Here is a 6,000-nt window from a genome sequence, read left to right on the forward strand (position 1 = left end):
AGAAAGGGGTGCTGGCTGGAGGCCAGCAAAGAGTGTCCTTGGGCAAAACCGGACGGTTCCGCCCCTCCACTCCCCTCACTACTGGCTCTTCTCCAAGCCGTCCAACCTCTTGGAACATGGCGCCCATCACTTCCCGCATCCAGTGGCCGGCCTCAGAGACACAGCGTGCTCAAGAGATACCAGTCAATCCCAGTGAATCCCAGGGTAGCTGAGGGGCAGCGCAGGAGTGTTGCGGTCGGCTCTTTCACAAACCTGCCAACTCCCCCCACCAAGCGGTGGGACCCTCTGGGAGCCTTGGAGAAATCCCTCTCTTCCTGTCTCCCTGGATCCAGCCAAGCGCACAGCCCTCCAGGAGGGGGCTCCCAGAGACACCTCCCCTCCTCATCCTGCCTGGAGGAGGGGCGTCAGCTGCAGGGCTGGAGGCCCCTTGTCTGAAAAGAAGCAGGATTTATCTCAGTTTGGGGAGGTCCGGGGCCCTGGAGTCCTAGATCATCATTAGTTCCATCAAAGAGGCGGCTGGGATCTGAAGGGGGCAAGATGCATGGCGTCCAAATTGGAAACAGCCTGGTGGGCTACGGGGCAGGAGCAGGGCTGGGAGAGGACTCAGGCCTCCCCTGGGGGGCCCGGGACACTGGAGGAGTCCCACAGACAGTGCACAGGAAGAGGAGGAGGAGGAGGGAAGAGAAAACATTCCACTCGGGCTCCAGGGAAGAGAGCCGAGCAAGATGGAGCACAGCCAGGTCTGCAAGTGAACGTGACCTCCCCGAGGGGGCGGTGAGTGGAGGCGGCCAGTCCCACTAGCGGCCCGAGGGCCTAGTGTGTGTCTGGCCCCGTGCTGCACACCCGCGTGCGTCCTGTCAGCCCGCCCACAGGAACAGAAAGCACTGCCTTTGCTTTACAGATGGGGAAACTGAGGCTGGCAGGGGAGGACTCCTGTGCCCAGGGTCACCCAGGGCACCCGCAGAGCCGGGGTTCTGGCTCAAATGCCTTGCTCTTCAGGACCTCACGCTTCCCCGAAAAGGGAGCGCAGAAGGAAGAGTGTCTCCCAACTCTCCCTGCTAGTGCCCAGCCCGGAGCGACGGCCCGATTTTAAACTCTAGGCGTAACCTAGAGATAGAGAAACAGGACAGAGATCTCTTGGAGATACCGGGAAGCGGTAATACCACAGACAGGAACGGAATTTGTTTATTTATTGTTTTTAAGTACGCTCCGTGCCCAGCGTAGGGCTTGAACTCACGACTGTGAGATTAACAACTTCGAAGGGGCGCCCGGGTGGCTCAGTCGGTTAAGCGTCGGACTCTTGACTTCAGCTCAGGTTATGACCTCCCGGTTGGTGATTCGAGCCCTGTGTCGGGCTCTGCGCTGACAGTGTGGAGCCTGCTTGGGATTCTCTGCCTCCCTCTCTCTCTGCCCCTCTCCCACTCGCTCGCTCTCAAAATAAATCAATTTTTTAAAAAATTAAAATTGGGGCACCTGGGTGGCTCAGTCGGTTAAGCCGCCGACTTCGGCTCAGGTCATGATCTCGCGGTCTGTGAGTTCGAGCCCCGTGTCGGGCTCTGTGCTGACGGCTCAGAGCCTGGAGCCTATTTCAGATTCTGTATCTCCCTCTCTCTGACCCTCCCCCATTCATGCTCTGGCTCTCTCTGTCTCAAAAATAAAAATAAAAACGTTAAAAAAAATTTTTTTTAGGGGCGCCTGGGTGGCGCAGTCGGTTAAGCGTCCGACTTCAGCCAGGTCACGATCTCGCGGTCTGTGAGTTCGAGCCCCGCGTCAGGCTCTGGGCTGATGGCTCGGAGCCTGGAGCCTGTTTCCGATTCTGTGTCTCCCTCTCTCTCTGCCCCTCCCCCGTTCATGCTCTGTCTCTCTCTGTCCCAAAAAAAAAAAAAAAAAAAAAAAAAAAACGTTGAGAAAAAAAAAATTTTTTTTAATTAAAATAAAAAAAAAAATAGTCACACGCTCTACTGACTAAGCCAGCCAGGTGCCTCCAGAATAGGATTTAAATGACACATTCAACTGTAAAAACATCTATAAGATCTCTCCCCACCGGTGTGCTTTGCTGGCGACTGACCTCTTTCTAGACGTCCCCCCGTCAATTCCAAAAGATGTCCTATAAGCTTGGACTCTCACGGACCTCCAGACATCTGACCCCCATGCCCCCCAAAAGCCCCTCTCCAGTGGACAGAGAGCACGTGGAGCCACACGCCTGGGGTGCTGACTAGCTGTGGGCACCCGGGTGCAGCCCTGTTCCCCCCCGGGCTCCAGTGCCCGGCCTGGGAAGAAGGCACGTGCCTTAGTGAGCAAGGCCTCCAGCCCCACAGGGGCCCCAGAAGTTGGCCCAGAAAGGACACTTGAAGGTCTTTAAGGGGAGACAGAGCCAGAGAAATGCTCAGGCTAGGAAGCCATCTCCAGGGGAGGGGGAAAAATGAGCGACAAGAAGTACCAAGGATGTTCCGGAAGCTTTACGCATGATGCCAAGAAACGGGATGCAGCCGAACACCACGTCACTGTTCCAAGCGGCGCTCGTGGCTGGGGTTCATGAACACGGGAAATGCTTCAGGACGACACGAGGATTACAGAAGGTAAGTAAGGTAGGTGCCTGCAACATGATGGACACCGACGTTTGCCCCTGGTTGGAGTGCGATTAAAAAGCAGGAATGAATAAACACGGTACATGGAATGATCTCGAGTCTGTAAAACATGCGTAGAAAAAGGCGGGAAGGAAATGCAACAAAATGTTGCCGAGTTGTGGGATTAGAGATTTTCTGTAAGGGGCGGGTTTTTTTAAATGTGTTTTAGTTCAAGATTCCCCAGCGTCTTCATTGGAAAGAGTTCAAACATGCAGCCAAGCTGGTACCTCTTTCCAGGTCTATCACTAACTTTGTATTATGCTACGTCATGTACCCGCCTATCCCAACCCTCGATCCACCCATAAATCCACCTTGGTTTGGTTTTGTGTTTTAACACATTTTAAAGTAAATTGCAGGCAACAGTAACTTCGCCCTACGTACTTCAACATGCACGCCAGGAAGAAATGTTTTTCATAGCTACTACCTAGGGGACAGAGGCTGTCCTCAGCTCCAAGAAAAGCAGCCCCCAGCCCCACCGGCCTTGCGGCAGGCTGGTCCGGAGGAACGGAGGCTGGTTTGGGGTGAGGCCTGGCCCCCTGTCTCACTCTCTGGGTGATCTGCCGTCCCCGGAGCCCTGTGGTTTCTGGGCAAACACAAGGCAGAGATAATGAGATGTAAATAAACCTCTGGTCATCTGAGGGCACGCTGAAGGTTACTTGAAATGAAGCCTGCACTCACCTTGGGCTTCCTGCGGGGATAGAAGTGTCAGATTTAACAAATAAAAAATACAGGGCACCCAGTTAAATTTGAATTTCAGATAAACAACGCCTTTTTTTTTTTTTTTCAGTATAAGTGGGTCCCAGGCAATGCTTGGGGCATGCCTATATGAAGAAGTATCCAGTCTATACTTTATCTGGCAATGCTTTGCGAGACGGGGAGATCGACGCCCCAGGAAGGAAGCAAGCCAGAAGATGGGAACCGGGTTGGGATTCTTGATGGTAAAGCCTCCCGTTTGGGCTGTGCTTTGTACTTGACCAAGTGGTTTTTTTCTATCCCACCTGAGATCCACTGTCGCCCTCCAGGAGAGTATTCTCTTATTCCCACTTGAAGTTGAAGGACTTAAGGCTCAGGTCGTCCAGGGTCCCCACCGGGCTGACAAGGTGAGCCGCCTCAGTGTCTGGTCTCCCGGGGGGCCTCTCCCCGACCCTAGTTCTTCTCTTGGAAACCTCAGCAGACCCCATACGTGGGCCCTGAAACCCACCGGCGGGGCTCCAGGATGGGCCCTGCATCCTGAAGCTTCAGGGCTCAAGGCCCGCCACCCCCCGTGATAGTTAACCTTGTGTGTCAGTTGCCCGGGACGTGGGGTGCCCAGATGTTTGGCTAGACTTAATTTCCCGGTGTGTCTGTGAGGGGGTTTCTGGACGAGATTAGCCTTTGAATCAGTAGACTGAGTAAAGCAGATGGCCCTCCCCCAACATAGGTGGGCCTCGCCTAACCAGTTGAGGGCCTGCATAGACTCTCTTCCTGACTGCGAACCCGGACCTCGGTCTTCTCCAGCACTCAGACTGGAACTTGCCACTGGCTGCCCTGGGCTGCAGGCCTTAGGGCTTTGGCTAGCGCTTACACCCTCAGTTTTCCTAATTCTTGGACTGAAACTCAACCAGCTTTCCTGGGCCTCTAGCTTGCAAACGGCAGATCGTGGGACTTAACAGTCGCCATAATCACAGAAGCCGATCCCTTCCAGTGAATCTCTCTTTATCTCTCTGTGTATCTGGAGAACTCCCTCAGAGAGGTCACACAGGTCAGCCTGGGCAGCTAGAAGGGACCGATGTCAGTTAATGCCAGCCAGCAGAGGACTTGGCAGGTCACATGTCACATGGTGGGGCCGGGGCTCCCGGAGGTCACGGGGCAAGGTACATACGGCAGGACAGAGGGGGCATCCAGGCTTCCACCTCATGAATGCTCTTTTCAGAGCACCCTCGGGCTGGACCCGTGGCTTCGGGGGGAGGACACAGGTGTGGATGGCGGCAGTGTGGGGCGACAGAAGCCACACGCCAAGGCGTGTAGGTGGGAAAGGAAGCTGGCCCAGTGCCATCCCCGTCCCCCCACTCTCCTCCCAGGCATCCAGCCGCTCCTTCGTTTGAATTCGATCCCAGTGTTTGACCATTTGTTTACCTGCACGCTTAGTAACCACCCCGTCCGCCGGTGGACAGGAGTGAGAGTTCGACAAGTCTCCGGGCAACTGTTTTCCAAAAGGCTTCTTGATTTTCTAATAACTACCCCTCCTTCAACTCGAGACTGGGGCAGCCAGTTTGGAGACCCGTGAGTTAAGGCTTCAAGGGTAAAATACGGAAGCTGGGCTCACACACCTGTCGGGGCCATAAGGTTCTCCGAGGCACCATTCCCTGAGAGCTGCCTTTGCTTCCTTCCTTTGTCCTGGCATGAGGACCTGCCCGGCCGTTGTCAGTGTCAGCCACCAGGTCCCTCCCAGGGTCCAAAACAAGCCTCCTCACTTGTCCCAGGGCTTGGCCAAGCCAGGGCCGAGTGCAAAGCTGAGATACAGGCTGTCCCGGGTGATGGTGTTGAAGCTCCGGTCGGCGCCAGCCGTCATGGGGAAGCTGAGCCTCCGTGCGGCTCTGGTGAGACTCAAGTTCTAGCATCTTTCTTACATCGGGTCTGCAGATGCGCCCCATGCGTCCGTCCATTGCTTCACGTATCAGTTCGTTGCATTTAAGCAGTTACGTAAAAACGTAATTTGTTTTGGGGACTGGCTGGCTCGGTTGGTTGAGCGTCCGAGTTTGGCTCAGGTCATGATCTCACAGTTCGTGAGTTCAAGCCCCGCGTCGGGCTCTGTGCTGATACCTCGGAGCCTGGAGCCTGCTTCGGATTCTGTGTCTCCCTCTCTCTGCCCCTCCCCCACTCACACTGTTTCTCTCTCTCTCTCTCTCTCTCTCTCTCTCTCAAAAATAAATAAAAAACGTTAAAAAAAGTTTTTAAATCTAGTAATAAAGCGGGGCGCCTGGGTGGCTCAGTCAATTAAGTGACCGACTCATTTCGGCTCAGGTCATGATCTCACAGTTCATGAGGTCGAGCCCCGCATCAGGCTCTGCACTGACGGCTTGGGATTCTCTCTCTCTCCCTTGCTCTCTGCCCCTCCCCCACTGCTCGCTTGCACGCGTGCTCTCTCTCTCTCTCTCTCTCTCCCCCCCCAAAAATTAAATAAATAAATACACTTCAAATTTAGTGATACAGTAACTAACACTTTTATGGGTCGAATATTGTTGGATGCGGGTTCCGACAAAGCAGGGAAAATTCCTCCATCTGAACTTGCATGATCTCCCCGCACCCCAACACCCACACACACTGCCCCCATGCCAGCATCTTTATTCTCTGAAGGAAAGGGGTTTTTGTTTTGTTTTTAGTTTGAACCCCC

Source organism: Felis catus, chromosome E3, assembly GCF_018350175.1.
Source record: "Felis catus isolate Fca126 chromosome E3, F.catus_Fca126_mat1.0, whole genome shotgun sequence".
Taxonomy (NCBI): domain Eukaryota; kingdom Metazoa; phylum Chordata; class Mammalia; order Carnivora; family Felidae; genus Felis; species Felis catus.